At 38.4% G+C, this 25,007-nt stretch overlaps 1 protein-coding gene across 19 annotated transcripts in view; it reads left to right on the top strand.

The window, feature by feature from the left end:
- The window catches only part of LCOR (ligand dependent nuclear receptor corepressor), a 147,279-nt gene that overhangs the window by 13,121 nt on the left and 109,151 nt on the right, over nt 1–25,007 (top strand). For 2 of the 19 annotated variants that reach the window (XM_064269513.1, XM_064269508.1), the window contains exons 3-5: nt 5,648–5,712; nt 18,867–18,984; nt 22,293–22,322. The exons of 9 other annotated variants lie outside the window; for them this stretch is intronic. The gene's annotated coding sequence lies outside the window, so the exon portion shown is untranslated. Of the gene's footprint in view, nt 1–4,869; nt 5,015–5,647; nt 5,713–18,866; nt 18,985–22,292; nt 22,323–25,007 lie in introns of those variants that run through there. 8 more of the 19 variants (XM_064269515.1, XM_064269510.1, XM_064269514.1 and 5 more) reach the window with 7 other exon arrangements.

Here is a 25,007-nt window from a genome sequence, read left to right as displayed (position 1 = left end):
TTGCAGAGTTCATCTTTATTTTGGTTATTTCTGTCTCAGAAAACATTTTTAACTAAGAAAACAGTGTTATAATTGTTAGTTTTGATACCAGGTCAGCTCACAAGCATGGTTTAAGTAAAATAGAGTTTAAATAGTGTTTTCTTGAAATAAAAAGAATAGCTATCTCTTCCCAAGGCTACCCCTTGGACTTTTGTCATTACCTGGAAATGTCAAAATCTTGAATCCCAATATGCGATTAGTTCTATGTGTTTCACGTGTGTTATCACAAGTAATTTAATCTTCATAATAAGCTTACTAGGTGGGTACTATTTACATTTTGTAGATGGAGAAATAGCTCTGTGGATTGATGCTACTATAAATTTGTGGTGTCCAGCCAGCCTCAGCTGGAATCTCAGCACTGAGAATTCTTCTGTATATTCTTGATCAGTTCTCTATCGAGTGACTCTCTTTTAGCCTCTATGCTCTCCTACTTCTTTCTTAGCTGGTGATCTTGAGCTCAATGACTATTGAGCTCTACTTAGGTGAATATTCCCCAACATCCTCCCTCTCATCTCTAGGGCTACTTGGAAAACTTGAAAAAATATCTGCCTAAAGTGTTGTTTCAAAGTATTGCCTACCTGAACAAAACCATTGAGACGTTTGTGAAAAATGCAAATTTCTGATCTACCCCAGATCTCAGGAGCCCTGGTGGCGTAGTGGCTAAGTGCTTGGCTGCTGACCAGAAGGTCCTTGGTTCTAACCCATCAGCTCCTCTGCGAGAGAGGAATATGACAATCTGCTTCAAAAGTTTACAGCCTTGGCAACCCTATGGAGTAGTTCTATTCTGTCTTTTAGGGTCACTGTGAGTTGGAATTGACTTGATGGCACCGGCTTTGGTTTGGTTTGTTTTAACCCCAGATCTAGGAGCCTGGGTGGCGCAAGTGGTTTGCGATGAACTGCCAACTAAAAGATTGGCTGTTTGAACCCACCCAGTGGCTCTGCGGAAGGAAAGGCCTATCAATCTGCTTCCCTGAAGATTACAGCCAAGAAAACCCTATGGAGCAGTTCTGCTCTGTAACACATGGTGTCACTCTGAGTTGGGGGCCGACTTGATGGCAGCTAACAACAACAGCAGCTCAGTTCTTCTGAATCTGAGTTTTCTTGGGTGAGGCATGGGATCTGTATTTTTAACAAATGGCCTGAAGTTATTCTTGTACATGTTAAAGTTTGAAAAGCACAGACATACACAGTAAGGTTCGTTATTAACCTCTTGATAGACCTTTCAGGATAACCTCATTCCAGACTGCTTCTTCAGTCTCAACCTGTCTCTGTGTATCCTGCCTAATTCCTATTCCCTAACTCTTCACGTAACCACAAAATACAGCTCTTTTTGTATTTGGCAAGCATTATTTTACTTCTTTATTTACCTCCTACCTCCTGCTTTTTTCTCACTGACTCTACCTCTTGTCAGCAAGACCCTCGAAGTTAGTGACCCTACCAAGTTTTTTTTGCATTTCAAGTACCTAACAAAGTGACTAACACACAGTAGGTGCTCAGCAAATATTTGTGGAAAAGTAGAAAACAGTACTTTGAAATATCAAAACATAAATAAACAAATTGAGTAGGTAGTAGTGTTCTATTTGTAGTGATTGTGAAGTTCTTTAAGGAAAAACAAAATGTGAAAAAGAGGGAACACATATTTTAAACACAATTTTGGGTATACTTAATGGATGTAAAGCAGTGATTTTTTAAGGGGGGTTTGGGTGGGAGGGGTTACAACCCTTTGAGAACCACTTTGTAAGAGATAGTAAGGACTGTAGTTTTCTATGTATGGAAATTATGTGGCGATAAGAGAAACTCAGGCCTTAAAAGGTGAAACATTATTTCTTTGCCTAGCTTCACTTCAAAGTGTAATCTTTTCCTGTTTGTTCAGAATGCGTATATTACTTTGAGGTTTCTGAAGGGCCAGCAAATGGAATAAGCAAAGAGCTGGAAATTTTCCAGAGACAAATGGGTAAAAGTTAGTTAGAGGTGGGTAGGTGATGGAAAAGGAAGAATATTTAGATTGTATGTGAGTAAAAAATGTTCATTATCTGTTACGGATTGAATCATGTCCCCCCAAAATAAGTGTGGAAATCCTAACTCCTATACCTGTTGTTAAGGAGCCCTGGTGGAACAGTGGTTAAGCACTTGACTGCTAACCATAAGGTTGATAGTTAGACTCCCTAGCCTCTCCGTAAGAGAAAGATGTGGCAGTCTGAGTCCTGAAAAGTTTACAGTCTTGGAACCCTGTGGGGCAGTTCTACTCTGTCGCATAAGGTTGCTATGAGTCAGAATCGACTTGATGGCAATTGGTTTTGGTTTGGATATGCCTGTGGTTAAGGAACCCTGGTGGCACAGTGGTTAAGTCCTTGGCTGCTAACCAAAAGATCCTCAGTTCCAACCCACCAGCCTCTCCACAGGAGAAAGATGTGGCAGCCTACTTCCGTAAAGTTCACAGTTTAGGAAACCCTATGGGGCAGTTTTACTGTGTCTTTTAGGGTCTCTGAGAATTGACTGGCCAGCAATGGGTGTGGTTTGGTTCTTGGATTCCTGTGATTATGATCCCATTTGAAAATAGGTTTTCCTTGTTATGTTAATTACACCGTATAAAAAAAAAATTTTTTTTTTTTTTTTTTAGTGTAGAGTATGTCTTAAATCAATCTCTTCTGAGGTGTAAAAGCAGATAAAGCAAGTGAAGGTGGGGGAAGATAGATGCCAAGGCACATGAGATTGCCAAAGAACCAAGAAACAAGCTGGAAAGAGACAAGAGAGGGCCTTCCCCCAGAGCCAACAGAGAGAGAAGGCCTTCCTCTAGAGCTGGTGCCCTGAATTCAGACTTCTAGCCTCCTAAACTGTAAGAAAATAAATTTCTTAGTTAAAGACACTCAGTTGTTGTATTTCTGTTATAGCAGCACTAGATAACTAAGATTTGCTGTCTCCAGAAATTCAGGGAAAAATATTGTCATACCATGTGTGTTACACAGTTTGCTTGCGATAGAAACAAATGAGCCATGAACAATGATAGGCATGTTAAAGGGTGAGACTATCATGAATTTCTGCACAGTGATGGTGGTACTGGCGAGAAAGAGATACTTCAATATGACTTTGTCTCCACTCTGGCCATTATGCACTGATATTGATCTAGGACTATCATTGCTTTTGGGAATGATGGTAATGTGGAGTGTCATTGGGGAAGGGGAAATTGTATGGATATCTTGTTTTTAGTTAGGGAATGCATACAGGTTAGGTTTTTATAACTAAGAGTGTTTTGTTTATGTTTTCTATCAGGAACTCAAGCATGGAAGAATTTTAAAATTTTCGATTCTAGAACCTTTTATGGTAGATGGTCTGGTGGGTAGAGAATGGACATGAGTACAGATGAACAATTCTTTACATACTCTTTCCTGTTTTTGCCTTATTTGAGAAAATAGCTGGGCAAAAGTGAGACCCTGTTTTCAACTACATGGCACTTCTTGCAGTATCCTGCATTTATCTGTCAGGACTGTTTACTGCAGGTGACGGAAACCCAACTCAAATTAGTTTAGGTCTGGACTTAAATCATTCGTAAGGTCTGCATTCCCAGAAGGAGACATGTGTGTCTGTGTATAGCAGCACCCAAACCAGGTGGGTGGAAGTACACATTTGACCAGGCTTGGATCATACGGCCTTTCCTTGAACCAGTCAGTGTGGCCAGTGGAATGTGGTTGTTTGATTCTACCAGGGACAAGTGCTTGCTTTTAAAGAGGGGACTAGGGTCAGCCCACCCTATGACTTGGAGGGGAAGATTGATTCTTCAAAGGAAAGTTGGTGCTATATTATTCCCTAAGTAAGGGAAATGGATGCTGGTTTGGCAGAATCTATAAATATCCTATATGCTAATCTAGATCTAATTTTTAAAGAAAATAACGGATTTGGACCATATGTGGTACATACTGAAATTTAGTTTGTGATTTAATCCATTTTCTTGAACTAAGATGCTGGCCATAAATCTTCCCAGTGGATGTCTTTTACATTTTAAATGGATTTAATGGGTATATGAGATGCCTTTAGAATCTACGGGTTTGGCACTCTTTAAAAGATATAATATTTGGTTAAAATTTCTGCCTACCCATGATAATGTAACATGATCTTTTATGAAATATGTGGCAATAGCCTGAGTATAAAAGGATATGTCTGATGCAGCTGATTATCCAGACCAGAACAATAGTGTTTTGGTGAGCCTAATAAAACTTCATAGTAGCTTGAACAATATTTCTGGGCTCTTGTTCATGTCTGTAAACTGAGAGAGTTGGGTGATACCTTCAAGGTTTGTTAAACTTTGACAAAGATATAAATATCTTACGAATATTCTTCTTGTTTCTAATTTATAGGAAATGGGTATTTTCTGGAGCCCTGGTGGTGCAGTGATTAAAGCACTTGGCTGCTGACCGAAAGGTTGGCCGTTTGAACATGCCAGCCGCTCTGTAGGATAAAGACATGGCAGTCCGCTTCCGTAAAGATACATAACCTTGGAAACCCTATGGGGAAGTTCTGCTTTGTCTTATAGGGTCTCTAGGAGTTGGAATCGATTCAGTGGCAGTGGGTTTTGGTTTGGGTATTTTGTACAGGTATTGTAATTCTTACCCAAAGCCTTTGTCAGAGGAAAATTCTTTTTTTTTTTTTTAATAATTTTTATTGAGCTTTAAGTGAACGTTTACAAATCAAGTCAGTCTGTCACATATAAGCTTATATACACCTTACTCCATACTCCCACTCACTCTCCCCCTAATGAGTCAGCCCTTCCAGTCTCTCCTTTCGTGACAATTTTGCCAGTTTCTAACCCTCTCTACCCTCCTATCTCCCCTCCAGACAGGAGATGCCAACACAGTCTCAAGTGTCCACCTGATACAAGTAGCTCACTCTTCATCAGCATCTCTCTCCTACTCATTGTACAGTCCCTTCCATGTCTGATGAGTTGTCTTCGGGAACGGTTCCTGTCCTGGGCCAACAGAAGGTTTGGGGACCATGACCGCCGGGATTCCTCTAGTCTCAGTGAGACCATTAAGTCTGGTCTTTTTATGAGAATTTGGGGTCTGCATCCCACTGACTCCTGCTCCCTCAGGGGTTCTCTGTTGTGCTCCCTGTCAGGGCAGTCACCGGTTGTGGCCGGGAACCATGGAAAATTCATATTTGAGGAACGAGAGAGAGCTAGAGGACCTAGTAAAGTACTTTTTAAATATACTTTTTCCTAATAGTCATTTAAATGAAATAGTAACAGTAAGTAAATATATCTTTAATTAGTAGTAATGGCTGCAGCGAAATTAATTTTCATTCATAGATTTTTTGACAGTTGTACTTTTTTTAAGTTTACTAGTATTTTCTTAATTCAGAACTCACATTCAGTCTCTCTTCCACCCATGCACCGTCTATTTTATTCTTACTTTCCTGCTGTAACCATTTTTATCACATATTCTTTCAGTGTTTCTTTATAAAAATAAAAAACAGGTTATTAACATTTTCTTACTTTTCCCTCTCCCTAAAGATAGCGCACAAAATACCCTGTTCTGTACCTTGCTTTTCTTCACTTAATATTTCTTGGCTATTAGTATATACAGAGTGTTCTCATTTTTTTTTTTTTTTTTTGCAGTTGCATTGTATTCCATTGTGTAGAAGAACCATATTATTTTTAACCAGGTGGTTAATAACAAACATGTGAGTTAATACTCTTCACTTATCACTAAGTAAATAATATTGTACATGTGTTATTTTGTATATGTGACGATAATTCTAGAAATATTTCCCAGACATGGAATTACTGAGTTAAAGGGTAAAATTTATTTGTAAATTGGCTAGACGTGGCCAAATTGACCTCCACATGGGGTGGCACAATTTTGCAGTCCCTCCATGGTTGTAGGAGGGTGCATGTTAGGAGAATGTCTGTATCCCTGCAGCCTTACCAATATAGTATTTTGTTAGACTTCTGAATTTTGGCAAATTTGATAGGTAAAAATACATTCTCAGTATAGTTTTAGTTAGCATTTCCTTTATGTGTAAAGTTGAGCTTCTTATTTTTAAGGATATTTCCATTTATATTTGATTTCAAATTGACTTCCTGTGATGATGATGATGATGTTTTGCCAATGATGAAAGTAATAATAGTGTTTTAATAGGGGAGGAAAGGGAGGGGATGCTTGCTATTAGAAAGAAGACACTTGGACCTTGGACCTTTCCTCCAGCTCATAAATTTTCATGTTTAGAGCCTTATAAAAAAATTTGTTTTGAAAGTTCCATTGTATCCTTATTGATTCTCAGTGCAAAGCTCAGCTGCTAACCAAAAGATTGGCAGTTTGAATCCACTAGCTGCTCCTTGGAAATCCTGTGGGGCAGTCCTACTCTGCCCTGTAGGGTCACTATGAGTCGGACTCCAATCAGTGGTAGTGGGTCTTTTTTCTTGGTAATGGGTTTTAAAATGTGTGATTGGCACAGCGTTGGCATCTAGATATTTCTGAGCATGCTTTTTCTACCCTTTTTTAAAGAATTCATAGACTGGTGTTGTGCTACCTCTTTAAACTGCTGTGTAGAATTATAGAAAATGATTCAGACTTTGCCCAAAGGTCTGGTCTTGTACTTAACCTTAAGCATTTGCTAAAGTAGAGTCTTTAGTCAGTATAAGATGATTTCTGTAGACATTTTTGCTTTCATTTAGTATGTTCTGCGACATGCTAGATGTCGTTCGTGATGCTGCCTTTTTTTTTTTTTTTTTTGTCTCCCCTAACTGTTCTATCTGTCCCCTTTGGTACTGCATTCTCTCAGTGTCAGTCAGCAGTCCATTTACTGAATGTTGGGAGAACTGTTTTGAGCTTTTGGTAGTAATATCAGTTGATGTTTGTGGTCTGAACTGAAATCCCTTCCCTGTGTCTACAGCTAATAATGCCGTTAAAATGTTTTGGTGGTAGTTTATGAACGTTACTTTTAAATTTATTTAGGCCAGAGATTAAAAGTAGTAAGTTGTTCTGAATTAAGAAGGAAGAAACTGGCAGAAGTGTAAGGGTAGAAACTAATGACTCAGAGTACAATCCTATATTCTGAGAACCAAGTTGACAAGGAAGTAGATAAGATACTCAGTGACTCATAGATACTGATCCAAAATGTTCTCTGTCAAATAAAGGTACAGTCAGTCCTCATTCATATTTAGGAATTTGCCTACTCACTAAAATTTATTTGTAACTGTAAAATCAGTACTCATGGCACTTTCACAGTCATTCGCGGACATGTGCAGAGCAAAGTTAAAGTCACCCGGTGTGCCCATTCCCAGCTGTCGTCAAACAAGGTGACACTCTACCTTCTTGTTTCAGCTCTCATAGTATAAACAAGTTTTCTTTACATGGTCTATTTAGTGCTACATTTTTTGCATTTTTATACTTTTTATTCTTTAAAGTGGCCCCCAAGCATAGTGCTGAAATGCTGTCTAGTGTTCCTAAGCGCAAAAAAGACTGTGTGATGTGCCTTATAGATAAAAGGTGTTAGATAAGCTTCATTTAGGCATGAGTTATAGTGCTGTTGGTTGTAAGTTCAGTGTTAATGAATCGACAATGTATATTAAATAAGGTGTTTCTAAACAAAAATACACATTAAACAAGGTTACGTATTGACTGGTTGACAAAAAGTGTTGTGACCATAGACAGTAACCTAACCCTGTATTTCCCTGAGGAGCAGTAGTTCAGTATTTACTAACTCAGTGTGAATAGTGACTTTACAGAACGTGATTACTTCAAATAACGTAATTACTTCAAATACTAAAAATTGACCATATTGACTTAAAATGGCTTTTTCAAGCAAGAAAAACCTGTTTTTGGGGGGGCATCATCTTTGTTTCGGTGGCTTGATTGAATTGAATTTTTAATTTAGTCATTGATCCAGATGTTTTGTGAGCATCTACTATGTGCCAAGCACTATGCTAGATGTAGGGATACAGTAGTGTGTAAAGCAGACTCTTCCTGCTTTCGTGGAGTCTAATAGAGTCACTCATAGAGTCAAATGGGAGAAACAGAGGCGTTAATCTCATGAAGAGACTTCATCTACAGACTAAAAGCTCTGAAGAAAAGGAAACAGTATTCTCTGCATGTGTGTAAATGTTGGGGTAGATTAGAGTAAGAGAAGATTTCTCTGAGAGAAGAAGTTTTAAACTTAGAGGTAAACAGTAAATAAGAGTTAACTGATCACGGGAAGGGGAAGGTAGTAGGTAGAGAAGATTCTCCTAAATGGGGATGAGCATATGTTTTCGAAAGTCAGAAAAGGAGAATTAGACCTTGGTTTCCCTCTTAGGATTCCGGTAATGTGTAATATTTATATTCTCTTTTCACCACTTGGTGGCTCTTAAACATACTTTAAATTGACTCAGTTTTGTCTCTAGAATGTTCCTTGACTATTAAAAAAAAATTGAGAAACTGATAAATGTGAAATTTTGCAGAGGGAGTGTTGGATGAGTACGTTATTAAAATATTACAAGAAGAAAAAACCAAACCAAACCTGCTGCCGTCAAGTCGATTTCGACTCAAAGCAACCCTATAGGGCAGAGTAGAACTGCCCTATAGAGTTTCCAAGGAGCACCTGGCGGATTTGAACTGCTTACCTCTTGGTTAGCAGCCGTTGCACTTAACCACTACGCCACCAGGGTTTCCATATTATAAGAAGAGAAGGGTGTGTTCAGGCATTAGGTATTTCTGTGAATGGACAGCAGTATGATCCCTCCAATTGAGGAAGGCATTCTTTAGCAGACACTTCCAGTCACTACATATCCTCTTTCTTTCCAAGTGCCCTTTTTTATTGAGATATAATTAAATACACAATTCTTAAGTTTTGACAGCTGCGTACACCCCTGTGACCTCACCCAAAACAAAATGTAGAACATTTCCATCCTCCCAGAAAGTTTGCTCACATCCATTTCTAGTCAGTCCACCACTCTTACAGTCTCTTATCTGATTTCTGTCGCCATAAATTAGTTTTGCCTGTATGTGGATTTCATCTAAAAGGAATCACAGAGCATGTACTCTTTTGTGTTTGACTTCTTTTGCCTAAACATAATGTGTGTGTGGTGGCGTTGCATTTGTTAATAGTTCATTCTCTTCTTTCAGTGGCTTCATTGATAAATGATTCCTGTAGTATACAGTTCCATTTAGACGTACAATTCAGTGGTTTTGACTGTATTCACAGAGTTGTACAACCATCAACACAGTCTAATTTTCGAACATTTTCATTACCCCAAAATGAAACCCCGCACCCATCAGCATTCACTACTCATCTTGCTCCCCTATCTGCTCCTCCCTCAAAAGAAAAAAAAAATTTTTTTTTTTTGTTTTGAGAGATCATTTGTTCCGCACCCTCACAAATTGGATGTTTGTCAGTCTTTTCTCTTTTGACTATTCTAGTGGTTGTGAGTTGGTATCTCATTGTGGTTTTATTTGAATTTCCCTGATTACTAATGATGTTAAACACTGTTCGTATGTTTACTGGACGTTCATATATGACTCATTGTGAATTGTCTGCTCAAGTCCTTTGCCCATTTAAAATAAAAAAGAGTTATCTTTTTATTGTTGATTTGTATAAGCTCTTTATATATTCAGAATTCTAAGTCTTGCAACATTGTTCTTCCTTTTGAAGACTTAGAGCTGTTTTAGATCTTTTATATTTACATATAAATCTTAGAATCATCTTGTCTATTGCTACAAAACAGCCTGCTGGAATTTTAAAAAGGATTATGTCAAATCTTTATATTGACTTAATGAGGATGGACTTCCTTAACAGTATTGAGCCTTCCAGTATGCCAAAAGGAATTATTCATTTTTTTTAACGTGATCAAACTTGTAACATAAAGAACAAACTTAAGATTTTTGTTTAAGAAGTTTTTATTGTGTTTTAAGTGGAAGTTTACAAATCAAGTCAGTCATACAAAAATTTATATACACCTTGCTATATACTCCTAATTGCTCTCCCCCTAACGGGACAGCCCGCTCCTTCCCTCTGTGCTCTCTTTTAGTGTCCATTCCGCCAGCTTCTGACACCCTTTGCCCTCTCATCTCCCCTCCACATAGGAGATGCCAAAATAGTCTCAAGTGTCTACTTGATCCGGGAAGCTCTTTATTCACCAGCATCTTTTTCTAGCCCATTGTTCCCATTGTCCAGTCCAATCCCAGTCTGAAGAGTTGGCTTTGGGAATGCTTCCTGTCTTGGGCTGACAAAAGGTCTGGGGGCCATGACCACTGGGGTCCTTCTAGTCTCAGTAAGACCATTAAGTCTGGTCTTTTTACAGAAATTTGGGGTCTGCATCCCACTGCCCTTCTGCTCCCTCAGGGGTTCTCTGTTGTGTTCCCTGTCAGGGCAGTCATCGGTTGTAGCCAGGCACCATCTAGCTCTTCTGGTCTCAGGCTGATGTTGTCTCTGGTTTATGTGGCCTTTTCTGTCTCTTGGGCTCATATTTACCTTGTGTCCTTGGTGTTCTTCATTCTCCTTTGCTTCAGGTGGGTTGAGACCAATTGATGCATCTTAGATGGCTGCTTGCCAGCGTTTAAGACCCCAGATGCCACTCTCCAAAGTGGGATGCAGACTGTTTTCTTAATAGATTTTATTATGCTAATTGACTTAGGTGTCTCCTGAAACCATAGTCCCCAAACCCCTGCCCCTGCTATGCTGGCCTTCAAAGCATTGAGTTCGTTTGGGAAACTTCTTTGCTTTTGGTTTAGTCCAGTTGTGCTGACCTCTCCTGTGCTGTGTGTTGTCTTTCCCTTCACCTAAAGTAGTTCTTATCTACTATCTGATTAGTGAATATCTGTCACCCTCCCTCCCACTGTCCCCCCTCATGACCATCAAAGAATATTCTCTGTTTAAACTATTTCTTGAGTTCTTATAATAGTGGTCTTATACAATATTTCAAAGGGCCTCTCTAAGAAGACAAAGTAAAGTATTATAGTGACATGTGCAAAGAGCTGGAGATGGAAAACAAAAAGGGAAGAACACACTCGGTATTTCTCAAGCTGAAAGAACTCAAGAAAAAATTCAAGCCTCGAGTTGCAATAGCGAAGGATTCCATGGGGAAAATATTAAATGACGCAGGAAGCATCAAAAGAAGATGGAAGGAATACACAGAGTCATTATACCAAAAAAAATTAGTCAATATTTAACAATTTCAGGAGGTGGCATATGATCAGTAACCTATGGTACTGAAAGAAGAAGTCCAAGCTGCTCTGAAGGCATTGGCGAAAAACAAGGCTCCAGGAATTGATGGAATATCAATTGAGATGTTTCAACAAACAGATGCAGCGCTGGAGGTGCTTACTCGTCTATGCCAGGAGGTATGGAAGACAGCTCCCTGGCCAACTGACTGGAAGAGATCCATATTTATGCCTATGCCCAAGAAAGGTGATCCAACTGAATGTGGAAATTATAATATAACACTCTCATTAATATCACACGCAAGCAAAATTTTGCTGAAGATCATTCAAAAACGGCTGCAACAGTATATCGACTTGAACTGCCAGAATTTCAGGCTGGTTTCAGAAGAGGACATGGAACCAGGGATATCATTGGTGATGTCAGATGGATCCTGGCTGAAAGCAGAGAATACCAGAAGGATGTTTACCTGTGTTTTACTGACTACGCAAAAGCATTCGACTGTGTGGATCATAACAAACTATGGATAACACTGCGAAGAATGGGAATTCCAGAACACTTAATTGTGCTCATGTGAGGAACCTTTACATGGATCGAGAGGCAGTTGTTCGGACAGAACAAGGGGATACTGATTGGTTTGAAGTCAGGAAAGGTGTGCGTTAGGGTTGTATTCTTTCACCATACCTATTTAATCTGTATGCTGAACAAATAATACGAGAAGCTGGACTATATGAAGAAGAACGGGGCATCAGGATTGGAGGAAGACTCATTAACAACCTGCGTTATGCAGATGACACAACCTTGCTTGCTGAAAGTGAAGAGGACTTGAAGCACTTACTAATGAAGATCAAAGATCACAGCCTTCAATACGGATTACACCTCAACATAAAGAAAACAAAAATCCTCACAACTGGACCAATGAGCAACATCATGATAAACGGAGAAAAGATTGAAGTTGTCAAGGATTTCATTTTACTTGGATCTACAATCAACAGCCATGGAAGCAGCAGTCAAGAAATCAAAAGACGCATTGTATTGGGCAAATGTGCTGCAAAGGACCTCTTCAAAGTGTTGAAGAGCGAAGATGTCATGTTGAAGACTAAGGTGTGCCTGACCCAAGCCGTGATATTTTCAATCGCATCATATGCACGTGAAAGCTGGACAATGAATAAGGAAGACCGAAGAAGAGTTGACGCCTTTGAACTGTGGTGTTGGCAAAGAATGTTGAATATACCATGGACTGCCAAAAGAAGGAACAAATCTGTCTTGGAAGAAGTGCGACCAGAATGCTCCTTAGAGGCAAGGATGGCGAGACTGCATCTTACATACTTTGGACATGTTGTCAGGAGGGATGAGTCTCTGGAGAAGAACATCATGCTGGGCAGAGTATGGGGTCAGCGGAAAAGAGGAAGACCCTCAACGAGGTGGATTGACACAGTGGCTGCAACAATGGGCTCAAGCATAACAACGATTTTAAGGATGGTTCAGGACTGGCAGTGTTTCGTTCTGTTGTGCATAGGGTCGCTGTGAGTCAGAACCGACTCGACGGCACCTGACAGCAACAACATACAATATTTCTCCTTTTGCAGCTGACTAATTTCACTCAGCATAATGCCTTCCAGATTCCTCCGTGTTATGAAATGTTTCAGAGATTCATCACTGTTCTTTGGCGAGGCATAATATTCCATTGTGTGAATATACCATAATTTATTTATCCATTCATCCGTTGATGGGCACCTTCGTTGTTTCCACCTTTTTGCTGTTGTAAACAGTGCTGCAATGAACATGGGTGTGTATATATCTGTTCATGTACAGGCTCTTCTTTCTCTGGGATATATTCCAAGGAGTGGGATTGCTGGATCCTATGGTAGTTCTATTTCTAGCTTTTTAAGGAAGCGCCAAATTGATTTTCAAAGTGGTTGTACCATTTTACATTCCCAATAGCAGTGTATAAGTGTTACAGTCTCTCCACAACCTCTCCAACATTTATTATTTTGTGTTTTGGGATTAATGCCAGCCATGTTGGAGTGAGATGGAATCACATTGTAGTATTGATTTGCATTTCTCTAATGGCTAATGATTGTGAGCATTTCCTCATGTATCTGTTAGCTACCTGAATGTCTTCTTTAGTGAATTGTCTGTTGATATCTTTTGCCCATTTTTTAATTGGGTTATTTGTCTTTTTGTAGTTGAGTTTTCGCAGTATCATGTAGGTTTTAGAGATCAGATGCTGATCGGAAATGTCATAGCTAAAAACTTTTCTCCAGTCTGTAGGTAATCTTTTTACTCTTTTGATGAAGTCTTTGGATGCGTATAGGTGTTTGATTTTTAGGAGCTCCCAGTTATCTAGTTTTTCTTCTGCATTGTTAGTAATGTTTTGTATACTATTTATGCCACGTATTAGAGCTCCTAACGTTGTCCTTATTTGTTCTTCCGTGATCTTTATCGTTTTAGATTTTATGTTTAGCTCTTTGATCCATTTTGAGTTGGTTTTTGTGCATAGTGTGAGGTGTGGGTCTTGTTTCATTTTTTTGTAGATGAATATATTCGCACTTATGCCAGCACCATTTGTTGAAAAGGCTGTCTTTTCCCCATTTAACTGATTTGGGGCCTTTGTTAAATATCAGCTGCTCATATGTGGATGGGTTTATGTCTGGATTCTCAATTCTGTTCCAATGGCCTATATATCTGTTGTTGTACCAATACCAGGCTGTTCTGAGTACTGTGGCAGTGTAATAGGTACTAACATCAGGTAGAGTGAGGCCTCCCACTTTGTTCTTCTTCAGTAATGCTTTATTTATCTGGGGCCTCTTTCCCTTCCATGTAAAGTCAATGATTTGTTTCTCCACCTCATTAAAGAATGTCGTTGGGGTTTGGTTGGGAATTGCATTGTATGTATAGATCGCTTTTGGTAGAATAGACATTTTTACAATGTTAAGTCTTCCTATCCATGAGCAAGGTGTGTTTTTCCACTTATGTAGGTCTCTTTTGGTTTCTTACAGAAGTGTTTTGTAGTTTTCCTTGTATAAGTCTTTTACATCTCTGGTAAGATTTATTCCTAAGTATTTTATCTTGGAGGCTACTGTAAATAATATTGATTTGGTGATTTCCTCTTTGATGTTCTTTTTGTTGGTGTTGTAGCATCCAGCTGATTTTTATATGTTTATCTTGTATCCTATACTCTGCTGAACTATTAGTTTCAGTAGTTTACCTGAGGGTTCCTTAGGGTTTTCTGTGTCTAAGATCATGTCATCTGCAAATAGAGATGCTTTTACTTCTTCCTTGGCAATCTAGATACCCTTTATTTCTTTATCTAGCCTAGTTGCTCTGGCTGGGACCTCCAGCACAATGTTGAATAAGGATGGTGATAAAGGGCGTCCTTGTCTGGGTCCCGATCTGAAGGGGAATGCTTTCCGAGTCCATTTAGGATGGTGCTGGCTACTGGCTTCGTATAAGTGCCCTTTATTTTGTTGAGGAATTTTCCTTCCATTTCTATTTTGCTGAGAGTTTTTATCATGAATGGGTGTTGAACTTTGTCAAATGCCTTTTCTGCATCAATTGATAAAATCATGTGATTCTTGTCTTTTTGTTATATGATGGATTACATTAATTGTTTTTCTAATGTTGAACCATTCCTGTATACCTGATCTGTATGCATCCCACTTGGTCATGGTGAATTATGTTTTTGATATGTTACTGAATTCTATTGGCTAGAATTTTGTTGAGGATTTTTGCATCTAAGTTCATGAGGGATATAGGCCTGTAATTTTCTTTCTTTCTTTTTTTTTTAGTGGTGTCTTTTTCTGGTTTTGGAATCAGGGATATGCTGGCGTAATAGAATGAGTTTGGGAGTATTCTGTCCTTTTCTGTGCTCTGAAATACCTTTAGTAGTAGTGGTGTCAACTCTCTCTGAAAGTTTGGCAGAATTCTGCAATGAAGCCGTCCGGGCCGGGGCTTTTTTTTGTTGGGAGTTTTTGATTACCTTTTCAATCTCTTTTTTTGTTATGGGTCTCTTTAGTTGTTCTCCCTCTGTTTGTGGTAGTTGAGGTAGGTAGTATGTTTCGAGCAATTTATCCATTCCTTCTCCGTTTTCAGATTTGCTAGAGTACAATTTTTTATAGTAATCTGATATGATTCTTTTAATTTCGGTTGGGTCTGTTGTAATATCGCCCATCTCATTTCTTATTCAGGTTATTTGCTTATGTCCTGTTTTTCTTTTGTCAGTTTGGCCTATGGTTTATCAATTTTAATTTTTTCAAAGAACCAGCTTTTGGTCTTGTTAATTCTTTCAGTTATTTTTCTGTTTTCTATTTCATTTAATTCTGCTGTAATTTTTATTATTTGCTTTCTTCTGGTGCCTGAGGATTTCTTTTGTTGCTCTCTTTCTATTTGTTCAAGTTGTAGGGATAATTCTTTGATTTTGGCCCTTTCTTCTTTTTGGATGTGTGCATTTATTGATATAAATTGACCTCTGAGCACTGCTTTTGCTGTGTCCCAAAGGTTCTGATAGGAAGTATTTTCATTCTCATTGGATTCTATGAATTTCTTTATTCCATCTTTAATGCCTTCTGTAATCCAGCCTTTTTTGAGCAGAGTATTGTTCAGTTTCCAAGTGTTCGATTTCTTTTCCTGTTATTGATTTCTACTTTTATGCCTCGTGGTCAGAGAAGATGCTTTGTAATATTTCAATATTTTGGATTCTGCTAAGGTTTGCCTTATGCCCTAATATGTGGTCTATTCTAGAGAATGTTCCATGTGCATTAGAAAAGAAAGTATACTTGGCAGCTGTTGGGTGGAGTATTCTGTATATGTCTATGAGGTCAAGTTGGTTGGTTGTGACATGCAGATCTTCTGTGTCTTTATTGAGCTTCTTTCTGGATGTCCTGTCCTTCACCGAAAGTGGAGTGTTGAAGTCTCCTACTATAATTGTGGAGCTGTCTATCTCATTTTTCAATACTGTTAGAGTTTGTTTTATGTATCTTGCAGCCCTGTCATTGGGTGTATAAATATTTGATATGGTTATATCCTCCTGGTATATTGTCTCTTTAATCATTATTTAGTGTCCTTCCTTATCCTTTCTGATGGATTTAACTTTGAAGTCTATTTTGTCAGAAATTAATATTGCTACTTCTGCTTTTCTTTGATTGTTTGCTTGATATATTTTTTCCCATCCTTTGAGTTTTAGTTCGTGTCTCTACATCTAAGGTGTGTCACTTGTAGGCAACATATAGACGGATCATGTTTTTTAACCCATTCTGCCACTCTGTTTCTTTATTCGTGCATTTAGTCCATTTACATTCAGTGTAATTACGGATAGGTATAAATTTAGTGCTGTCATTTTGATGTCTTTTTTTGTGCAGAGTAGTTTATTATCTTTTCCTCATATTTTTTGTTGATTTTGTTTCTGCCGAATCTCTCTTTTTTTTCTTGTATTTTATTTTGATGTGTGATAGTTTGTCTCCTTTGTGTTTACCTTAATATTTACCCGTTTTTCTAAATTTTAACCTAAATTTATTTTTTCGTATCACCTTGTCTTCCTCTCCATATGAAAGGTCTGTGACTACATTTCTTAGTCCCTCATCATTATTCTAATGTTGTCTTCTTTTAACATCGCTGTTTCCCTGTTTTGAGTGTTTTTTAATCGTGATTTATTTTTGTGATTTCCCTGTCTGGATTGACATCTGCTTGCTCAGTCCAGAGTTCTAGACTAGGGTTGATACATGATATTATTGATGTCCTAACCAAAGAACTCCTTTTAGTATTTCTTGTAGTTTGGGCTTGGTTTTTACAAATTCCCAAAACTTGTGTTTATCTGGAAATGTCCTAATTTCACCATTATGTTTGAGAGACAGTTTTGCTGGATGTATGATTCTTGACTGGCAATTTTTTTCCTTCTGTGCTTTATATAAGTCATCCCATTGCCTTCTTGCCTGGATAGTTTCTGCTGAGTAGTCCGAGCTTATTCTTCTTGTCTCTTCTTTGTAGGTAACTTTTCTTTTCTCCCTAGCTGCTCTTAAAATTCTGTTTTTATCTTTGATTTGGCAAGTTTGATTATAATATGTCTTGGTGACTTTCTTTTAAAATCTATCTTATGTGGAGTTCGATGAGCACCTTGGATAGATAACCTTTTCATCTTTCACGATATCAGGGACATGCCAACAAATCTTCAACAATTCTCTCTGTATTTTCTGTTATCTCTCCCTGTTATGGTACACCAGTCACTTGTAGGTTATTTTTCTTGATAGAGTCCCACGTGATTCTTAAGGTTTCTTCATTTTCTTTAATTCTTTTATCTGATTTTTCTTCAAATATATTGATGCCAAGTGCTTTATCTTCAAGTTCACAAATTCTGCCTTCCACTTGCTCATTTCTGCTCCTCTGACTTTGTCTTGAGTTGTCTAATTCTATAATTTTATCGTAAATCTTCTGAATTTCTGATTGCTGCCTGTCTATGGATTTTTCCAATTTGTTGAATTTTTCATTACGTTCCTGAATAACGTTTTTAATTTCTTCAACTGCTTTATCTGTGTGTTCCTTGGCTTGTTCTGCATATTGCTTGACTTCCTTCCTGATGCCTCGAAGGGTTCTGTATATTAAACCTTTGTGTTCTGCGTCCGGTGATTCCAGGAAGGCACTTTCACCTAGAAGATCCCTTGATTCTTTGTTTTGAGAGCTTGTTGAGGCAATCCTGGTCTGTTTCTTTATGTGACTTGATATTGACTATTGTCTGCGAGCCATCTATAAGTTACTGCATTAGTTTATTGTATGTTTGCTTACAGTATCGTAGTTTCTTGCTTTGTTTTGTTTTGATATGCCCAAGTGGTTTGCTTGAGTGAGCTAGCTTGATTATTTTTCCCTTTGGAGGTCTAATGTCCTGTCCCCAGATGGCTAGAGCTGTTACCAGGTATATCAGTGTAGGAGTCCATTCGCTTTTCTTGTATGAATTCAGCTCAGCTGTCCAGGTAGCTCCTCATCTAGTGTGTGATACAGGCTCTGTCCTATAGTTTTAAGAGGGGCGGGGTGATTGGTGTAGGTACTGCTATCTGGTTGCATTGGGGGTCACGTTTCGTTCAAGGCAGGGGGTAAGACTCATCCTCCAAGTGTCTCTGAGGAAAGCTTGTCCCTCTTCCCTAGTGCATACAGGCAGGTGGATTCTGCAGACGGACCACAGACACCTAGTGTTTTTGGTTGTAAGGGCTGGGAGGTACCAGTTATCCTTGGACCCCTTTCTCAGATGGCTGGGTGACCTGAGTGGAGCCACCAGACCTTAGGCCCCTGATGTGGGTAGGCAAGGACCCTGTTTAATAGGCAGAGCGGTGTCAAACATCAAACACCCACCTCTCCACTGCAGAGCTGAAACTGTTGTAGTCTGCCAGCAAGAGCCTATTCTCCTGAAATAGGCTCACACAAGTCCATGCAGGGGGGGAAAGGTACTCAAAGTCCCTGGACCGTTTATACCTGGACAGGAGCCGCTTCTGTCCTGAGCTCCCCCGGTTAGTGGAGCTGGCAAATAATCTTTTCCCCTAATTGTGAATTTATTCCTTCTTCAAGGCCAGGTGGATGGGTCTAGGTGCTCAACAGGGTCTGTCTCAAGCCCAGGGAAACCAACAGCTGCTGAAGCTGGCTTGGGGGTGGGGGGCGCGGTAAAATATATGCAAGTACTTAGCTTTTGCCAAGAGCACCGTTCTTCTCTGTTCCAGAGGTGTGAAAAGGCCGTGTGGCTGGCTGCTTCTTCCTGAGGAAACTGCGGGCAAACGCTAGTACCAGCCCACTGCAGTTTCTCCTGGAAACGGTGCCTGAGGGCTCCCAGCGATTCAGGTGTTGTAACTCCTCTCTGCTTCTGAATGGTCTCTTCCTCCCCTTGTCCCTCAGGTTGTTTTATAACGTTGCCTTTGATGTTCCAGGCTCATAGCTTGTCATAAATATACTAGTTCGAGTTGTTTTTTTGGGTCTTTAAGAGGCCTCGCTGGAAGTGTCTGTCTATTTCACCATCTTGGCCCCACCTCCCAAAATTTAGGTTTAATTTTAGGTAACTACATCAGAAAAATCTAGTCTGATCAGATCAGATCCCCCAGTCACTGGCTATCAGTATGATCATTCATAGCTTTTTTCACAATTTCACATTATATATTTATGATCATTTCATTATTGTTTATCTTCTTCTAGTAAGCCCCTTGATGGTAGGACTTGTTACCATTATCTGACTTGTTTAGCATTATATCACTAGCAAATAGCTTAGGGTCTGGCACATAGTGGATGTTCATTAAATACTTGCTAGATAGATGGATTAATTTTGGGATGGATGGAAACTAGTGTCTCAGCACGTCTTCAGCAAATATTTAGCTGACACTGAACTGTAAGCTTTATGAAGACTTAGAACTTGTCTATCCTGCTCTTTACCATTAAGCCTCAGCTAGTGAATGGCGGAGCCCAAATTTTAATCTAGGCAGGATCTAACTGGAGCCTGAACTCCCGACTGTAAGCTTTGACCTCTGTGAGAAGAAGGAAAGATTTTTAAAAGAAACAAAATCACAACCATAATAAACTCTACTCCCAAAGGTAACAGGCATCCTCATATTACAGCCTTGACAAACCAGTGCAGATTTCTCATGTTGTCAGCTCACGGCACATAAAGGATAGCTCAGATCTCGTAGACTAATTTGAAGTGTTTTTTTAAAAAAAGTATGTTTAAAGTAATGGAAACCCTGATGGCATAGTGGTTAAGTGCTACGGCTGCTAACCAAAGGATCAGCAGTTCAAATCCGCGAGGTGCTCCTTGGAAACTCTATGGGGCAGTTCTACTCTGTCCTATAGGGTCGCTATGAGTCGGAATTGACTCGACAGCACTGGGTTTGGTTTTTTTGGTTTTATATTTAAAGTATTATAACTTCCTCAAATATTAAATCTAGTTTCAGAAACCTACTGCGGTCCCCAAAATAATGCTATTGCTCTGCCCCATCGCCCATTCCTTCTGTAGTCATACTGTTCAGAGCAGAGATGCTTATGAGTTTAAGAATTAGTGCATTTGAAGAAATGGACTTGGAAATGTTCAAGTAGTAACAGAGCTTGACAAGAGTAGTTTCCTTGATCTACACTCATATTAGAAGTATTATGAATTAGTGACAAATCCTAGAACAGAAGACAACTTTTGCAACTTGGTAGTATATTAGTAATCGTTTAGTTTCTGTATGCTGTATTAAGTCTGAAGGACACCACAGTGAGCTGCTGTGGACCAAGAGCTGAAAATACTGCAGCTATGCTAAAGCAGGGGGTATCAAAGACATAGGTAGAGTGAGATTAAAGACATAGGAAAGCTGTGCTTTTCAAATGAAGCTAACATGGGGGTAGATGATAGTGTGCAGAGGGTTAAGAAGTTATGGTTTATCTTCCTGGACCACCATCTTCATGCCATAATTAGCAATTCAAGACATTTTTAAAGATATTAAAACAAAAGTTTATATAGTAGAATGTAAAATGTAATAAATTGCTAACATAAAATATGAGCCTTAAAGATGTTTGTGCTTATACTGAGTTGTTTCAGACTATGCCCCAGAATCACTCAGACACATGTGCATCATTCACCTTGCCATCAGAGAGGTATTTCAAGAGGAAAAAAGGTCTGAAATGCACATCTAAAGAAATACAAGCATGTGCTCACCACAAATAGGACCACAAGTAAAAGCAGTAATTTACTGTCGTCAGGGCATTATTAAGATGTTTGCTGTTAAACAAATATAAGGATAGAAATAGATACCTTTTGGAAAATACTACAGTGTGGGGTTTTTAGTCTCTCTGAAATGTTTCAGAATAGAAAGAGTTCCCTTTAATTGGATGCTTTCTAAGGAGATTGCTGCAGTAGTTGGTTCGTTGTTGAACCATGAAATGGTACCGTAAACAGGAAAGAAGAGCAGCCTCTAGGAGGTATATATATATATTTTTTAATTCAGTAACGTTCAGAAGTCGTAATAGCTGCCACTTCATAGAGATGAAGGTAGAATCATGGTTCTCACCTCACCTCCTTCTCCCTGGGAAGATTTGTTATTTCTGGTAAGGTCCCAAACCCCAGATCCAAGTATCCTGTAGTAGGTAGAGGCACCTCATCTGAACAGTAAGATACCTGAAGTGCAGATTACCCCTACACTAACTTTGTCCTTCAGAAGTTGCCCCACAATCTGTTGGAGTTTGGTGTGAGCTCTGCTATTAAGAGCACATGTGGCTTATGCCATTACCAGACTGTCAGTGAAAAGTAATGTTGAACGTGGGCTGAGTCAGAGTACTGTCAGCATCACCAGCCATAGTTCAGCCTTTGTTACTGTGAAATCTTAGAGTGTCCAAAGAATCAGGGTGAATTTAAACAAGTGAGGGTTTTAGCAATGTGCAAAAGTAGTGATGTTTGCAAATGAAGAAGGAAAATTACCTCTAAAGATCTAAGTTAACATATATCATAACTGACAAAGTTATAGTGATGATAGAAACTACCAGTTAATTGCTCGTACAAGAATAATAACCTTTATGTTTCAGAACTACAGTAGAATGAAGGTCTTATTTTATAGCTGTTTTGGAGCGAATTTCTTACTGTATAGCCGTTCTGGGCTGAACGAATATTTATGTGATTTCAAATGAGTTTTTTAAAAAAGGCTTTTATTAAAACAATAAATACACTTCAAAAAAGGACTGTAGGGTAGTGTTAGATGAGAGCAAAAAAGTTATCCCAAATCCAACATACAGAAGTAACTATCGTTATTAACACTCCAGAGCCCTAGTGGCACAGTGGTTAAGAGCTCAGCTGCTAACCAAAAGGTCAGCAGTTCGAATCCACTAGCCACTCCGCGGAAGCCCTGTGGGGCGGTTCTGCTCTGTCCTGTAGGGTTGCTATGAGTTGGAATCGACTCAACGGCAGTGGCTTTGGTTTTTGGTTTATTAACACTCCAGACATCTCTCAGTGCATAGATGCAGATAGAAGAGCGAGCAGAAGGGTAAGAGTGATGGGTAGAGGGATGGATGGATGGATGGATAGAAGGGTAGAAATCATTTTAATAAAGCTGAGATTACATTTTAATAAAGCTGAGATTACATTTATGCTTGTATTTTGAAATATTAACTTCAGTTCTGTTTGAATTTAGCAGAAAGGAAATTGAAGCCATTGCTAACTTCTGGTAAGTGTTAATTCACAGCAAGAGATACTGTAGTTTCTAAAAGCTTCCTCTAAGTTTATGGAAAAACAATTATGAGGGGAAAAACTAAGCCATTGTGAATTTTAAAACTTTCAATTTTAGACAGTGTTGATTTATGACCTGTGCTTTGAAAGGCTAGGGAAGTTAGCATTTTAACGTTTATTTTCATCGCCCCTTGCCTGAATTAGTTTGTAAGTTATTTTTGTTTTATACCGTCAAGGTTTATGAAATTTATATTTTCTTCTCTAGTCCTAATTCCCATAATTCCCAGAATTGATTCTGTATTTAAGTGGATTCAGTGGGAAATAAATGGATTTCGTGCTAATGTATTGTTTTTGATGTTAGTTCTTTGTGGACAGAGACTAAGAGATATTTTTCTATAAGGCTAGAAGGGGGGGAGCAGAAGAAATAGCATCATGGCATCTATAGAAAACCAGCATTTCGTTTGACTGGGAGACATTCTTTGATGGGTTTTCATCAACTTTTCTTATGGAAAAGAGGACATAGGATATTTCATTACCCTGAAAGAATTTTGTTGAAAATGATTTATTTTACTGGATGTGAGTCTTTACTAAAATGGAAAGCATTACAGATAGTTCAAGAATATTTACTATTAAACGTATGTATCTCACCTGCCATAATATTCTTAGATACCTGGCACCTTTTAGTAGAGTATGCTAAGATGTCTTACAAGAAGTTTGCAGATTCCCTGTACTTTTTTTTTTTTTGTAAACTATTGCGTTGGACAAATCTGCAGCAAAAGATCTCTTTAAAATGTTAAAAATAAAAGATGTCGCTTGAAGACTAAGGTGTGCCTGACCCAACCATGGTTATTTTCAGTTGTCTCATATGCTGGACAGTGAATAGTGAAGATGAAAGAAGAATTGATGGCTCTGAATTATGGTGTTGGCAAAGAATACTGAATGTACCATGGACTGCCAGAAGAACAAACAAACCTATCTAGAAGAAACAAAGCCAAAGTGCTCCTTGGAAGCGAGAGTGGAGAGACTTCGTCTCAACATACATTGGACATTTTATCAGGAAGGACCAATCCCTGGAGAAGAACATCATGCTTGGTAAAGCAGAGGGTCAGCAAAAAAGAAGACCTTCCATGAGATGGATTGCAACAGTGGCTACAACAGTGGGCTCAAACATAGCAATGATTGTGAGAATGGTACAGGACTGAGCAGTGTTCCATTGTTTTACATAGGGTTGCTATAAGTCGGAACCAACTTAACAGCACCTAACAACAACATAGAAGTTTTTATCACTTGTACTTACTCCATCATTAAAAAGCCTTTGTAATTCTTGCTTATCCGTATCTTTGATGAATATTGCCAGTGTATAATTTTTCTAAAACATCATACCATTGTCCTGTCAAAAATCTTTCAGTAGCTTCCCATCATCTTCAAGATAAAATCCAGACTTTAATACGGTTTTCCAAACTCTGCTTAGCCTACTAAACATTTTACTTAATTTTTCTCCATGTCCCAATAATCAGTATAATAATAGCTAACTTTTAAATAGTATTTACTGTATATGTCAAGTACTGTCCAAGGGAGTCATAATCACCTGCTTGTAATTCTGCAAATAGATCATGTATTCTCACTTTCATACCTTTATGTATTCTGTACCTTATGCCTGGAATACTCCTTTCAGCCTTTTTATCTAGTTAATGGCTTCTTATTCTTTGAAACTCTATTGAGGTATCATTTGAATTCCCAAACTCATTTTCTGTCCCTCTCCCCGTTAAAATTGTTCTGAGAAGTTAGGAAAAACATGCATACTATCTAGCATAAAACAGAACACGTAGCGTTTTTTTCCTCCCCCACTTCATTTGTGCCGATGCTCCTTCCCTTGCAGTAAGCATAGTTCAGTAGGACTGAGTTGCCCTAGTTTAAGAGCAGCGAAAACAGGATTTGTGATTGTTCATCACCACCACGCCCTTCCGCAGATATGTTGTTTGAAAACACAGGGGCCACAGGCGAGATACTTAGGTAACAAAGTAAGGTAGTCCTTGTCCTTGAAGAATTCACATTCTAGTGGGAAAAGACAATCTTATAAACAGTGAATGATATCTAGCTGGGGCAGAGATTAAAAAAAAAAAAAAAAGAAACCATAAAAGAACTAGAAGAACCATAGGCAATTTTTTTCTATCATATTAGAGTGGTAAAAGCTTTTAAATTATAATCCAAACCCAGAAGCTATAAAGGAAATTTATTTAAAAGTAAATATTTTATATAATGAAAAAACAACATAAGATCAAAAAGCAAAGAGAGGAAATGATTGCAGCTTGTATTAATACATATAATTCAGCTATATATTAAAAATAAATTAAAATTCAGAAAGCAAGACAGATTAACAGTCCATTAGAAAAATGAACAAAGGGATTAAATAACCAAGTCACAAAGAATTATGAGACTAATAAACATATGAAAAGTTGTTCAGTCTTATAGTTAAGAAATTACTAATTTAAATTATAAGGTAATATCTTTTTCCTATCATGGTTGGCTAAGATAAGCCAAAGTATCAAGAGGACATGGTGGTCATTTCAAAGGCACTCCCACTGGCCTGCGATGGAAAATTTGAATATAAATAAACACTGCAATGGATTGAACCATATCAAATAAATAAAAATTCAGGAGTTCAAAATGATACTTTAAAAAC

Source organism: Loxodonta africana, chromosome 16 (genome assembly GCF_030014295.1).
Source record: "Loxodonta africana isolate mLoxAfr1 chromosome 16, mLoxAfr1.hap2, whole genome shotgun sequence".
Lineage (NCBI taxonomy): Eukaryota > Metazoa > Chordata > Mammalia > Proboscidea > Elephantidae > Loxodonta > Loxodonta africana.
The sequence above is the reverse complement of the archived record's forward strand: the minus strand, read 5'-3'. Positions and strand labels throughout refer to the sequence as shown.